The 15795-nt window shown below is 38.2% G+C and overlaps 1 protein-coding gene across 8 annotated transcripts in view; it reads right to left on the bottom strand.

Moving 5' to 3' along the window:
- LOC138848811 (uncharacterized) overlaps positions 1-15795 on the bottom strand; it is a 546369-nt gene that overhangs the window by 395356 nt on the left and 135218 nt on the right. The window contains exon 4 of one of the 8 annotated variants that reach the window (XR_016230337.1): positions 4075-4893. The exons of the other annotated variants lie outside the window; for them this stretch is intronic. The gene's annotated coding sequence lies outside the window, so the exon portion shown is untranslated. Of the gene's footprint in view, positions 1-4074; positions 4894-15795 lie in introns of those variants that run through there. 8 annotated transcript variants of the gene reach the window in all.

Here is a 15795-nt window from a genome sequence, read left to right on the forward strand (position 1 = left end):
AGAACTTCACAGAACTGCAAGAAGCACTCTAGGTTTCCCTGGTGTCTCAAGCATCACCCGTTGCCCCAGCTGCTTTGGAGATGCAGTTCATCACTCTGTTAAACTTGGAAGCATATATCATTACACCACAGACCACCTTTCTTGCTGTGTTTGAAAGGATTGCATTTGCAAACAATGCAATACCTGATTGTTTACAGAGTTGTGCAATTTTAGAAGGCAGAGGTACTCAGAGCCCACCTGATTCCCACCTTTAGTTATGGAATGTGGAGTTCAGGCTGATTTCATGACGTGTTCAGAAACACCAGGCAAGGATGTCCAAAGGCTTCAGCAGGAACCCCCAGGAGTCCCGTACTCAGCCCATTTTCTGCTCACTGACATTTCTAAGTGTAAAACCGCATAGAAGGAGCTCAGATGTCTGTGGCCCTTAGCGCCAATGTTTGCACTCTCCATATTAGGGACACATTTTAGGAAAGGGCGAGGTACCCACGAGGCAAGAGTGTGGCAAGGGCGCTTCTGCCTTTGATTCTTCATTCATGACGCACACACGTGGCTTACAGCATTGACCGAGAGGAAAGAATTCAGAGGAGGAAGCTCAGAAACATCTCGGCTCCCCCCACCACCACCCGCACCCCAAGTGTGTGAATGAAACTGTTGTGTGCCTTCGCCGACAGGAAATGCTTCTGTCTTAAATACCAAACAAAGACAGTGCTTGCTTCTGGCTACGGCTCACACAAAATAAACTTACTTTTAAAAAAGAATCTTGGCATATGGTAACAAAACCTATATAATTCTCTTGATCTTTAATCTCTATGCCAATGTCTGTTTTACAGATTAGGGCCTCAGCCCCTGACAAATCTGCTTAGTGAATTTTTGGCTGACAAATCTGGCAACACTACCGCTGTCTGAAATACATTCAAAAGGCTAAACATTTTCATAATAGCTACTTTACATAGCCTAGTAGGTTTCCCTTTAGGACACCAATTAGATTTTTTTTTAAAGTGACAGTGTTAATTTTTATGATTACACACAGAACTGAGATTTTTATTTAATACACTGGGCTTCTTTATAATGCTTTTCAAGGGGATCAAGCACTTTGCCAACAGACGGGTGTTACAGCAGGGGTGATTATAGTCATTTTTCGTGTAATTGGGAGTCACCATTTGGTTGCTATCTTTCACATGCTTGTTGACTCATCATATAATCCTTTATAATGGGGGTTTGTTGTGTGTCACAGGAGCGTGCCAAGCAGCCGGGAAATAAACAGAGGAAGCCCCCTGGATAGTGGGGACCAAGAGGGTTTGTAACATCTGCACAGTTCTTTAAACTGCAATAAATTTTTATTGCATACCAGTGACCACAAACTGAGAGGATTTGGGGCAGAAACTGTGTTTTCTCTTAGGAGATGTCTCAAAAAACAGACTATTACAGAGAAGTTTTTTAAAAGATAAAAAGGTGTTAAGTTCTCATTAGAAATAGCAAAGCCTTTTTGTCCATGTACACTGAGTCAAGAAGCCCAAAGCAAATGCAGCATGTTGTGCCTCTGTCCATTTATATTACTTTTCCTCAACTATTTTGAATCCCCATAGTTAGCAAACTTCTTTCACAGAACAAACACAGAGCAGAGTTACATGTGATTTCACATGTGCATAGAGTAATGGCTAGGGGCCAGGCTTGAAGCTGAGATACCTGAGTTCTTGGCTCAGATTTGTCATCTTTTGAGTGGTGTGAACATAGCTAGGCTTCAGATTCCCTTCACATTATAGGGGGACAGAGAGGAGCACCACTAGGATTCCTGAGCTTCCCCAAGAAAGAATTAAAAATCAATAACCAAGCAAGGCTGAAAATATTTCATGAGTTAAATACTAAATACTAGGCCTTACAGTTTGACTTGAAATGATGGTTTTTGCTAACACTTTGCCATCTGTGAACCAGTAAGGTTGGCACAGCCATCTACAATGTACATTCTATCTGAATCTGTGCATATATTTCCTCAGAAATTTTCCAAGAGTATAAGAACTAGGCTGCTCATTTTTATGAAAAGTATCCGATGAAAAAGTCTCCCATTATTCGCTTAGAACAAGTTCAAAGCAACAACTTATTTTAACTTATCAGTAACTGCTTTTTTTCCCATCAGTAGCCATGTTGTCCAAAGATAACAGCTGGGTTGGGTCAGCTGTTAATTCGATGAAGAACCTGGATTGGCTTTTAAATTAAATTGTCTGAACACAATTTTATAACTGAAGCACAATATTAAATATGCCCAATTTTACTTAGCTCCAAGATCTAAGATGAAGGTAGTTTGCCCTACTAGCCATAACACAGGTTAGTCCTGGGTTAGGTATCTTCAAAAAATCCTATGCAAATCTATATTATACTTCTAAATAAGTAAACACTGAATACAATTATACACAAACGCCTCAAATACACATAAACAGACTACCACTAAGTTTAACTCCTATGACGCCAAAAATAAATAAAAGCAAGATTATCCTGTAATAGACTTAAAATGAGTATGTGTCACATATGCACTGCAGTTTAAGCATAATTATTTCCAGCACTTAATTTTGCATTCTTACCACTTTCAAAAGGCCACCACTGATACACATTCCCAATGAAAGCTAATCAAACAGAGCATCAGAGAAGATGATAAAATTCAAACTTATTTTTATCTAGTAATTATTTCAGATAACTAAAAAGGCAGAATCCATGAGACAATTTCCTCTATGGTAACCAAAAACTGCAAATAATCAAACAATAACTTTATACTTTCTAGGGATCTATAACCATTGAGAACATTTCAATTGCTGAGTAATTGTATCTGTCCAGTGACACAGGAATTAATAAGTAAATTACTGATCCATAAATAAACTTTCAAAATCAGAATTAGAAGTTCACTTCATAAATTGTAATCTGCTCTTCAGTTCTACAAAAGGGACATCCCTTTATTAAATTTAATTCTACTATTTCAGGCATGAGGATGTCCCATTGATAATTACTTTTCTCCATCTTCTAACGTTGATGGCTACATAACCTAAAATATATATGAAACTACCTTACAGTTATTATGCCACTCTTTTCCCCAACAGAGGAAAATAGTTTCTGAACTGAATCTTATTTGAAATATTAAATATGCAAGAATCCTTTTCCTTTCACAGCTTCACCCTGTTGGGTTCACACATTTCCTTATGATAAACTACTTGTACACAGCCAAATGACACTGATCAAATTATGGAGTAAAAAAAATACAATGCACTCTTTGTCATATTCTTTTATTAAAGTGCTAACAACTTATTTAATTCCATTAATAAATTTGGTTTGGCAATGGTTTCATCATTTTCCTCTATGTTTTTTAAACTCAGAAAAAGAGGGAGGAACAATGAGACAAGGATGAATTAGGATTGATGTTTCCTCTAGTTTTCTTTTTGAGTTTAAAATCATAAACTATTCACTAATATGAATTCTTGGGAGCAGCCTGTCAGATCCATTGTGATAATTAATATAATGGCATACTGTAAATGTCACTGTTGTTAAGGCTCTTATCTTGGTGATAGCTGTTGTTTCTGACAATGCTATTAATAACATTACTATGTTGATAATGATACTAACAATGTTAAACACAAACAAAACCATGTGCTTCATACTATCCATATTGGACAAAGTACACTTCCTGGCCAGAAACAGATAATCGAAAGCATAAGCAACACCCAGAGTACATGTCTTCAGAGTATCAAAAATTGAACATGAGTGGATGTGACTGCAAAAATGTTGGAAGATCAGTTTTACAGGTACAAATCAGAAGTTGAAGAATTGTGTGACAATATAAAGAATAATAATTTTGATGAGATGGAACCATGTGTGTTAGAAATTAGTGCAGAGCAGAGATGAGGACTGTTGGAATATGAAAGAGTTACATATCATAACATCAATGAACCAATAACCAGGAAGTAACTTTATTTCTTTAATCTTGTTTTGATTACAAATATAAGAAACTTAATTTTAAAAATAAAAGTAGACAATACAGAATAGTACAAATAAGAAAATAAAAAACATGGATAATGCTATCAACAGGTTAAGAATTTAAATTTTGAATATTTTATTTTGTAACAGAGAAGAATCCTAATTAGATCAACAGTGTATCTAAGTGCCTTTCAAATATTCCATCACAACCTGTTAATAGAAGATACAATCAATATAGACATCCTTTTTTACAATAGAATTGGAGTTTTTACCATACAATTAAAGTTTTTTGTGAAACTTTTATTCATATATGTGATACATACAAGGACAGGGTCATGATGTCACACGAATTCCTAAGTGTAGGTCACAGAGAAGACACTGAAATTAACTGTTGAAATATTTCAATCTTTAATGAATCCATAGATATTAAAAAGAAGACATTTGTATGGTGTTCTAATAATGAGACATATTTCACAATAAACTTAACTTTGGTAGAAAGCGTTTTTAAAAATACTATTTTTCTGTGAAACTGATGAAGATATGAATTGCCTTCACTTTACTGCACTTACATATTTTGGATGTGATGAGCAGAAACAGACACTGTAGAGCTCACAAACTAGATATTAAGCAAATAACTATGAAAGGTCACCTATGATAAATGCCATCATGTTCATAGGGCCCAACACAGAGAATATAATCTACATTTTGAACGGTTGCATGAAGTGAGGAGGGGAGAACATTCCAGACAGACAGGACAGCATACTCCAATGCCTGTTCACCAGATGGGTCCAAGGAGTACAAAGACCCAGTGGTCACTCCCTTTAGATGGTGAGCTGCTCACAAGGAGATTATCAGAGTTGCTCTACCTGGATTTAGCAGGATGTGTATCCAGCATCATCTTTCCTTGATGATGTCAAAGAAAAGGAACCAAACTGCCTGAAAAATAAATGCAGGTGAGAGTTTTGGTCTATTTTGTACTGCTGTGACAGAATGCAACAGATGGGGCAATTTATAAAAAGGGGAAATGTATTTTCCCCAGTTATGAAGGCTGGGAGGTCCAAGATCAAGGAGCCAGCATCTGGGGAGGGCCTTCTTGCTGTTTCCTCACATAGCAGAAGGCCAAAGGGCAAGAGACAGCAAATGCTGTAGGTTAAAGGGAATACACTCCCCAAACCCATTTTCTAACAGCATTAATCCATGCGTGAGGACAGCCCTCATGGTCCAGACATCTCCCACTGGGCCCCACCTCCCACACTGTTGTATTCAGGAGTAAGTTTCCACTATATAAATTTGGGGGAGCACATTCAAACCATGGTTGTGGGCTACATGATCTTTCATGTATACTTTCTTTTCTGTTATTTATTTACTTTTAATTATGTTGATATTCACTTGTGGGTGAAGAAGCTAAAAAGGCCTAAGATGTCAATGGATATTTCTTGTCTTTGTATGCAAATATCCATACATACACCCCAGGTGGTAATTTCTTAATAAAGCACCAATATGTCCTTCATCATAACAAGGACTCATTAATGTCTCTGTTTAAAAGACTAAAATACTTTAAAAAGCATATTTTGTGTACTGGCAGACATACAAATGCAGATTCATCAAATGTAACTCTGAATTCTAAAAACTGTGGAGTACAGCCACATTTGAGCTCTTGGTTTCTTCTACTTTAAAATCAGTGGTCAAACTGTTAAATACTTAATATTAGAAACTGCTAATCTGAAGAAAGTCATGGTATCAAAATAAGAAAGAAACTTAATTTGAGCAGATATGAGTATTTCTGAAGTGTTAACCGCTTGGAATATTAATGTGTAATAAAGGCAGAATAAAAGAATAAATAAAAAAACTTACCTAATGTTCTTTTTTTTAAATTCTTAATTTTGTTAATTTATGTATTTGTGAAGCAGAGAGACAGAGAGGGCTCCATCCACTGATTCATTCCTCAAATGCATACAACATTTGAGGCTGATCCAGGCCAAAGCCAAAAACTAGGAACTCAATCTAGGTCTTCCAGGTGGATGTCAGAGACTTACCTGCTGCCTCCTAGGGTCTGCATTTTCAGGAAATTTGAGTGGCAAAACCAGAGCTAGTAACCAAAACGAGGAACTCCAGCACGGTACATGGGCATTGTAACCACTAGACTAAATGCTTGCCCTGGCTGGGTAAGTTTTATTTTGTCTTTAGAACCGTATCGTAAAACTTTCTCAGAGCCATTTTTGTAGTTTCTCTTTCTCATGTTGGCTACCAAAAATTACCACATTCCGTCTAAAAATTCACTTATCCATTCATTCATTTAGCTAACACTAATTAGGTACACATAATTGTGATTAACAGTAGTTATTTAACAATAACAATAAAAATATAAAAGAAACACTTCCAATCTATTCCCTACAGAGCAACAGGTATGATTTTGTTCATCTTAAATCTATTTATGACATTGCCCTGCTTCAAAGATATACCTCTGTGTTTTGGATAAAAATATAAGTTCAAATGATATCTTACAAAGCTCTACAAAAATCCTCTCCTTGCCAGATCTCACCAGCCCCCATTTTTTATGCTCTGATCACCCTAGCCAGGTTCTAGCCCCCTCTTGGAGCTTTAACATAGGTCATTTTCTCCTAGAGAACACAATTTCTACCATTTTTTGCCCATAATTTCCTTATTCTTCAGGTACCTACTTACATGTTTCCATACTCCAAAGGAATTACATATCACTATTAGAACACCCAATAAGGATGGGCATTTGGCCTAGCAGTTAAGATGCAGGCTGGTGCATCTCACGTGCAGGTTAGGCACACAAGGTAGTGCCTGAGTTTAATTCACGGGTCTTATTCCTGACTCCAGCTTCCTGTTAATACAGAACCTAGGGGCCAGCGCCGTGGCTCACTAGGCTAATCCTCCGCCTTGTGGCACTGGCACACCGGGTTCTAGTCCCGGTCGGGGCGCCAGATTCTGTCCCGGTTGCCCCTCTTCCAGGCCAGCTCTCTGTTGTGGCCAGGGAGTGCAGTGGAGGATGGCCCAAGTGCTTGGGCCCTGCACCCCATGGGAGACCAGGAAAAGCACCTGGATCCTGCCATCGGATCAGCGTGGTGCGCCGGCCGCGGGGGCCATTGGAGGGTGAACCAACGGCAAGGGAAGACCTTTCTCTCTGTCTCTCTCTCTCTCTCACTGTCCACTCTGCCTGTCAAAAAAAAAAAAAAAAAAAAAAAAAAACAGACCCTAGGAGGCAGCAGTGATGGCTCAAGTAGTTTGGTTCCTGCCATGCGCGTGAGAGTCCTGGATGGTGTACCTGCTTCAGGCTGGCCTGTCTGGCATTTTCTAAGTGAACCAGTGGATGAGAGCTCTCTCTTCCTCTTTCCAACTCTCTCTCTCTCTCTAAGCCTCTCAAAATAATAAGTAATATTCTTTCAAAAAAAGAAAAAGAAAAACAGGGACCAATGCTGTGACACTGTAGGTCAAGCTGCCGCCTTCAATGCCAGCGCCCTATATGGGCACTGGCTGTGTCCCAGCTTTCCCATTTCCCATCTAGCTCCCTGATAATGGCCTCAGAAAAGCAGCAAAAGATGGCCCACATATTCGGCCCCTGCCACCCACATGGGAGACCCAGATGAAGCTTGCGGTTTCAGCCTGGCCCAGCCATGGCTGTTGTGGCCATTTGGGCAATAAACCATAAATGAAAAATTTCTCTTTCTCTCTCTCTCTCTCCCTCTCTGTAAACTCTTTCAAATAAATAAATAAATCTTTTAAAAGGAAATAAAAATGGAAAAGAAATCATCCTGTACTTTTTCTTCAAAAAGCTTCATAATTTATAGTAATGCATATTTTATATGAATATTTTTTTAATATTGGTATCTTCCACTAGACTGTAAATCACAGAAGGGCAAAGATGATGTCTGGTTCTTTTACTATACACATCCAGAACTTAATAAATATCTGTAGAATGCTTTAGTTCCAATCCTAGAGCAGTAATTGATTATTTAGGCTGGCATAATCACTTCAGTTTTCTGAAATCAATTTTATCATCCAAAACAACCATAATACTATCTCCCTTATGTATTATACTTGGGTTTTTAAAATATTACATATGTATATTGCCCAGAAGAGAATAAGGCTTAATAAATGAATACATTTCATTCACCACCCCACTCTCCTTCACCTCCATTAACATCTAAAAATGTTTCAATCCCCTGTCCACAATAAAGAAATCATTCACAAATCTGGCATTTGCCAGCCACTAGTTTACTTTCTGTTTCTACTCCCCAATTAAGAGAAAGCTCATTTTGAGGTTTAATGGAGAGTGTCGCAGGTTCATCAGAGTTCAATTCAGCAGTCTGGAGTGAATCTGTAATAATCCATGACCACAGACCAGTTTGTATTTTTCCACTAATAAAACTCAAGAATGGCTATGTTTAAATGGAATTTTGCAGGTCATTAATCCATTCTAAAGACTGACTCTTTTGGCTATTTAATTGGGAAATAGTAGTGGTAGGAGCAGATTAAGAATCGACTTATCTAAGAGGTAAGGTGGTAGACTATATTTTATTAACTTGGGCTTCAAAAGGATTTCTGAATGACTTAAACCAGAAAATACTAAAATCCACTGTCACCTTTTTGCATTAAACAAGATTTAGATGTAAAATTTGCAATGACTCTCTCTACACATGCCAATCTCTGGTAGACTTGAAAATTTTCTTACATTTGTAAGTGAGAGGAAAAGCTTTGGAAGACTAGCCTATCTTGTTCCTAAGTGCCCACTCTTCTCTATTTTGCTGTCTCAGAAAACGACATATCCCTCTTGCAAGTGACTGGTTAAAACACAGACAGTTGCCACAGTTCTGACCCACGAAACACAAGGGGAAATCTACAAGAGAGAGCTTTTCACCTCTGGAGGTTGCAAACTGGCAACCACTTATTTGGGAATATCAGTTTGGAATACGGAGATAAGAAACATTTGCATTTAACAGAAAAAAATCTGAAGTGTACAAATGTGTAACTCTGTTCATGATACAGATTGGCTCAGTTGCTCGGTAATTCTCTATTCTCTCCTCAACCTGCCTTACATATCCCCATATTCCTAACAGTGTCGGAAGTTTTAATCCTGGTAAATACCCACACTAATGCCTCATCACTCTCAAAACTATCATTTTGGGGGCTGCACTCTGGTACACTAGGTTAAGCCACCATATGAAGCACTGGTATCCCAACTGGATACCCAATTCAAGTCCTATCTACCCCATTTCTGATCCAGCTCCCTGCTAATCTGCCTGGAAAGGCAGGAGAGGAGGGCTTAGGGTCCTTGGGCTCTGCACCCAAATGGGAGACCTGGATAAGTATCTTGGCTCCTAGCTTCAGTCTGGCCCAACCCTGGCCATTGCAACCATTTGGGGAGTGAACTAGCAGGTGGAAGACTTCTCCCTCTGCCTCTGCCTCTCCCTTTCTGTAATTCAGCCTTTCAAATAAGTAAATAAATCTTTTTAAAAACTCCTTTTTTTTTTTTAGTTCCAATACACCAGCTCAAAGAAATATAGCCATTTTTTAATCTCATACTTCAAGGGGACTTACAGATAGATGGAAGGATGGTCAGGCAGATGACAGATGGCTGAGTGGAAGATATATATAGATAAATAAACACATTTAATATGTATATGTTAGATAATGTACAACAGTACCCTTTTATTTTGGGGGTGATACATAATAAGATCTCTAGTGAATGCCTGAAACTGGATAGTACTGAAGACAAATACAACTGATAGCACATAAGACAAAGAATTCTACATGGAAGTAGAATTTAAAAAAAAAATATGGGGGGAGGGGCCCGGAGCTGTGGCTCACGTGGTTAATCCTCTTCCTGCGGTGCCAGCATCCCATATGGGTGCTGGGTTCTAGTCCCAGTTGCTCCTCCTCCAGTCCAGCTCTCTGATGTGGCCTGGGAAGGCAGTGGTGGATGGTCCAAACGCTTGGGCACCTGCACCCGCATGGGAGACCAGGAGGAAGCACCTGGCTCCTGGCTTCAGATCAGCATAGCTCTGGCCATAGTGGCCATTTGGGGGGTGAACCAACGGAAGGAAGACCTTTCTCTATGTCTCTCTCTCTCACTGTCTAACTCTATCTGTTAAATAAATTTAAAAAAAATTTAAAAAATGGGTATAGGCACTTCATTTATTCATAAAAAATGCATGCATCCTCCCATCTTTAAACCACTAAACCACAACCAACAAATAAACCATCTAATCACTAAAAATAAAATAACTTTTCTTCTTTTTCTGCTAATGTATTCCTTCAAGACTTTTTCTTTGCTTTTTGTTTTTTCCCTACACTGACCAATGAGTCAAGAAGTGTATGATAAGTTCTAGTGTTCAACAAACATCATGGCACACTACAAATTATAAATGACAGCAGTAGCATTTCAGAATTAACAGCAAGAATACAGATAATTTGTTTTCCAATAATATCATATTTTTAATTCAGCATAACTGATTTAAATAGACAGCCTTTTATGGATTTGAACAAATGAGCAATAAGAAATATGTATTGCCTATTTATAGGAAATACATTAAAATACAATGCTCTGACATGTAAGGTTATAATATTACCAAAATATGTCACTAAAACCAAGATCATATACATGTAATATGCTGCTTCTAGAAAAATATGGATTTTAAAATTATACCTTATGACATTCCATTTTAAAATGACATAGTAGAGGAAATATTAGTCAATGTTTCTTATAAATGAATCAGCCCATTGCACAATTACAATCATATTTAATCATTATAGCAAAGCACAGGTAGTAACATAATCTCTTTCTATTTTGGACAATTCATTCCAGACTAAAATTAACTTGAAAGTAAATTTATTAAGGATTGGTTGTTTGGTTATATTTGACTATTAAATCTAAGTTAAAATTTTGTAAAATTCTGAGTCTGAATAGAAACATGCCTTTCTAAAATAAATGTTTCTTTTTAACGCAATTACCCAGTGTTTGTTTAATGTTTGGTTCACTCAATAGCAATTCCCCCCTTAAACATTTGTGAAGTAGTGTGTGGACATGCTTGCAGTAGTATACTTGTGTGCAAAAATCAAACATAAAAACTGATCACATGCTCACAGCTGGAAACCGTGGCAGGCTTTATTCAGTAAGGTATCAGGCATTATCATTTAGCGCTCCCACAGCAGGAGGAAAAATGGTGGCACAGAGGAGAACGATCACATCAGACACACTCCAGGGGTTTCCTTTCCCTACATTGTTCCTCTCCCAAATGTAACTCTTTAAATTTTAAATAGGAAAAGAACACAGAATCATTGCTCAGAACAAAAAAAAAAGAAAAAAAAAGGCAGGGAGAAGGAGTGGATACATAAGAAGTGTCAGGAAAACATTTCTCATTAAATAAAGTGAATATTAGAAAGTTCAACATATACTTTAATGTGTCCTTAAGACCAAAGAAGCACACACATCAAAGGGGTTTTAAGATCTACTTTAGTTCAGATGGAGCAGTGTTTTACTGGACTCTGTTCACAATTGTTGATCATGAATAAGTTCCTCCTTAGTAACCAAATGCAAATTCACTCAAGACTAGTTAATAGATGGGATTTTGTCTTATAAACCTGTACTTATCAGATACTCTACATATTAACACACATTAGGATAATTGAAAGAGTTGAACTAGAGCACATTTTATTTTTCCTTTCCCAGAGAAGAAATTGCCTTCAAATCCTGCTATCTCATTCTATGTCTTCAAAGAAAATTATAATATGGGAATTAATTTTAACCTCCAGAAATCTCAATTGTCATGGTAGTCCTATTTAATACTATAAGACCATCATTATTTGGGAGAGAAGGAGCCATTATATTGCTAGGTTTATTTTACCAGAAAAGCAAAAGTCATAGCAAAAATGTAGTTTCAGAAAGTAGAGAAATTTGTAAAGAAATAATAATTTCTATTTCGTGTCAATGGTAGTCCATCCAATACCTTCAATAGCTGTATAACCAACTCGGGATGAGCTGCAGATGGATGGTGTTGTCTCTGACTTCTTCAATGTATATGCAGCAACTACTGCTCATCTTGCTGACACTGAAGACATTATTTGTATCCTTTACAATATAAACTCAAGAGTGACCCTTGCTCACTATCGTGCATTTGGAATAGGTTGAGAAAAAAATACCTATCAGCATGCAACAGCTAAGTAAAGATGGGAAGTAGATTTCAGGCACCTAGCTAGCCTGTTAGAAACTTCCAGGATTAGAGCTGTATCATCCCCATCCCTAATTTTCACTCTGAAATATTATGGTACAATTCTAATATGTTTCTCTTGTGACTTCGTTACAAGTACAGAAACTAAGCCATAAACAGAGGAATTAGATGCTTAAAGTAAATGTCAAATAAAATGTGGATGTGACCTCTAGCCTCTTGAATCCAGAGCTGTGCTATCAGCTCCTATCCGGAGTCATGTGTTTGTGTGTATGAAGACATATGAATATACAAGATCTCTATGCATGTGAAAGTATGTACACACTTTTATACACATACCTGCAATCAACTACACAAATCCTTTTTAAATTTTTCATTTTTTTCCTAAAAGCAAATATATATATATATATATATATATATATATATATATGTGTGTGTGTGTGTGTATATAAAATAGATAAATCCCTAGGCCCAAATAGGAAGGAACAAACTGAGTATGTGCGTTTTCTTTTTAAATAGGGAATCAGATCAGCCTAACAAGATGTTTCCCTGAAATATTGGCCTCAAATGAGTCCATTCAGCCATGGCAAGAAGAGGTTTCCAGCCAAAACATTTAATTAGTGCCCAATTAAGACAGCCAGAATGATGTGAAGTCCGGGCTCTGGCCGTGTGCTTGCCTCAGGATGGGTAAGCAGCTTAAGTGAGTCTAGTCTGACTAAAAGCTGTCAACTGTCAAACTGTCAGTGGGCCATATGGGTCAGGCAGCATCTCTCTGAAGAATTCAGCTTGTCCACTCATCAGGGGAAAAACATCCCCAACACCATTGGGTTGACAAATACTCAGCAGTTCCTCAAAGTGGGAAGGAATTGAAATTATGGTCCGATAAAAGAATAATTGTGGCATGTCCCCTTTTAAACCTTACTGGCACCCCATCAGCTATGGGAAAAAGTCCAAACGCCTTACCATGGAAGATAACACCCCTGCCTAATTATCTGGCCTCATTTTCCTCCTCTCCCTTTCTCTGCTTTATCCTTAAGCAACATTAAACTGCTTGATGTTCCCTCCATATCCGCGTTGCTCTTTCTAGACTCCAAAGCCTTGCTAATACTGTGCCCTCTGTCAATAACACCATTCTCTCTTCTCTCTCCACCCCAACTCATTCATATATTTCCCCTAAACGCATCCTTGGATAAACACACATGTTAGCTGCTACAGAAATCCTCCCCTGACCCATCCTCTCCACCATCAACCTCAGGCAGTGCTGGAGGCCTCTGTCCCACTCTCTAAAGCTCCTGAGTGTCTAGGATTGCTCTTAATGCATATGATTACCATCAGCTCTTATGAGATCATTTTTCTCTCAACCACATATGACCTGATGGCAGGGGGTTGCCTTTTTTATCTTCATAATTCTAGCACCAGGCACAAAGAACCTTCCTAATACTTGTTACTAAGAATCACCAAATTAATCATGAAGTAATCAAGTTAAAAGCACTCTCATCCTATGTTTATTTTCTTTTTGTTTTAAAATGTTCCTTTGGGGCAGACATTTGATCTTATAGTTAAGAGTGATGTTGGGATACCCACTTCCACATGGGGTGCCTGGGTTTAGTTCCTGGCTCTAGCTCCTTATTCCAGCTTCCTGCTGATGCCAACACTGGGAAAGAGCAATGATGATTAAAGTACTTATGTCCCTGCCTCCCATGAGGGAGAATGGGATCAAGAGTTCCCAATTCCTCCTAATTTTGCTGAGAACCTAAGCTAAGTCTAAAAAATTTAATTTTAAAATAATTTAGTTAACTTTGGTATTTTATCAGAACCCAGAATTAAACAGGATGTGAGAAAAGCTGGAGCAGTGGGAAAAATCTTGATCTAGGGAAACAACCTTGTCTTACTCTAACATCTTCCTAGCTAGAAATGTTTTTATGTGAAATATTAAAAAGAAACCATCAGGACATGGGTTGTGGTACAGTATTGGTTAAGTTACTTCTTGAGATGCCCAAATCCCACACCAGAGTACCTGGGACAAAGTCCTGCTTCCATTTCCCACCCAGCTTCTTGCTAATGTACCTTGGAGGCAACAGATGATGGCCCAAGTACGTGGGTTCCTACCACCCATGTGCAAGACTTGAATAAAATGCCTGGATCTTTACAATGGCCTGGCCCATCCTCAGATGTTGTAGGTATTTGGGGAATGAAACAGTGGATGGAAGATCTTTCTCTCTCTCTCTCTTTTTCTCTCTGTCACTCTGCCTTTCAAATGAATACATCCCAAACAAGAAAAAACTCTTGAAGACAATCTTGAAAAGAAGAGAAAGTGAGAGGAGATGCTACCAGAATTCAGCTAAACCTTGACCTGTGTGTGTGTGTGTGTGTGTGCATGTGTCTGTGTATACTGCTCATCAAGGTATGAATTCCCCAGAACCTAGGCAAAAAATGTTGTTGACAAGGGCCTTTTCATGCATCTGTCCACTACTTTCTTGAGTAAATGTGCAGCATAAACTCTCCCAATGCAAGCCCAGCTCCACCCCCCAACAACTTCTGAAACAAAAGGGGTTAACTAGCAGTTCAATAAGAAAATGTAAATATTGTCTTTTTTGTTTGAGACAGAGAACTAGCCATACCTTAAGAGTAACTATCTTAAAATGAGACCAAAGGTTAGAAATACTAATTAGCCCCAAATGTTACATCATAGCTAAATTTAATCAAAAATTATTTTTTTCAAGTTTTCAATAATGAATATGCATTAAAGGGCCAACATTGTAACATATTGGGTAAAGTCACCACCTGCAATGCCAGCATCTGATATGGGTTCTGGTTTGTATTCCAGCTGCAACACTTCAAGTCCAGCTCCCTGATACTGGTCTGAGAAAAGCAGCAGAAGATGCCACTCATGTGGAAGACCTGGGTGAAGATCTTGACTCCTGCTTGGCACAGCTCTGGCCATTGTAGCCATCTGGGAGTGATCCAACAGATAGAAGACCTACTTCTCTGTCTATTTCTCTCTGTAACTCTTTCAACTAAATAAGTAAATGTTTAAAAAAAACAGACTATGCATTAAGAAACAGTAAGCACTGTCAAATTTAATACTTCCTAAGCTCAAACAAAAGTAGAGCCTATGAACTAATAGTTTGAAAAAGTATCTTGAAAAAAAAATTATTTCAGAAGTATCTTGGAGAAAAAAAAAAAAAAACAACATGTAACTGATATCATCCTGCAAATACCAACTCTTGGTCATACTTAGTACAACTATATCAGGCTTTCCCTATTACAGTATGGTTAAAACATGAATTCTGTTGATACACTGTTGAACCACCTGTGCACAAACCCGGAAAATTGCTTTTGCTGGCTATAAGGAGAAGGTCCCAAAGCCATGCACTGAGTAGCTGCACAGAGCTATGGTGACAGTCACATGCTTCTCTTATGGGTGAGGTCTGTTACGTGGATAAGAAATCGGTGGGAAGCTTCCCATTCTAGGGTAGTACTGTGGTTAATAAAGAGAAGAAGGGGCCTGCACTGGGGATAGTGGGCTAAGCCTCCACCTGCAGCACTGGCATCCCACATATGCACTGGTTCTAGTCCTGGCTGATCCACTTCCTATCCAGCTCTCTGCTATGGCCTGGGAAAGCAGTAAAAGATGGCTCAAATG

The sequence above is a fragment of the Oryctolagus cuniculus genome, chromosome 2 (genome assembly GCF_051225735.1).
Source record: "Oryctolagus cuniculus isolate XC-2025 breed Fujian yellow rabbit chromosome 2, ASM5122573v1, whole genome shotgun sequence".
Taxonomy (NCBI): domain Eukaryota; kingdom Metazoa; phylum Chordata; class Mammalia; order Lagomorpha; family Leporidae; genus Oryctolagus; species Oryctolagus cuniculus.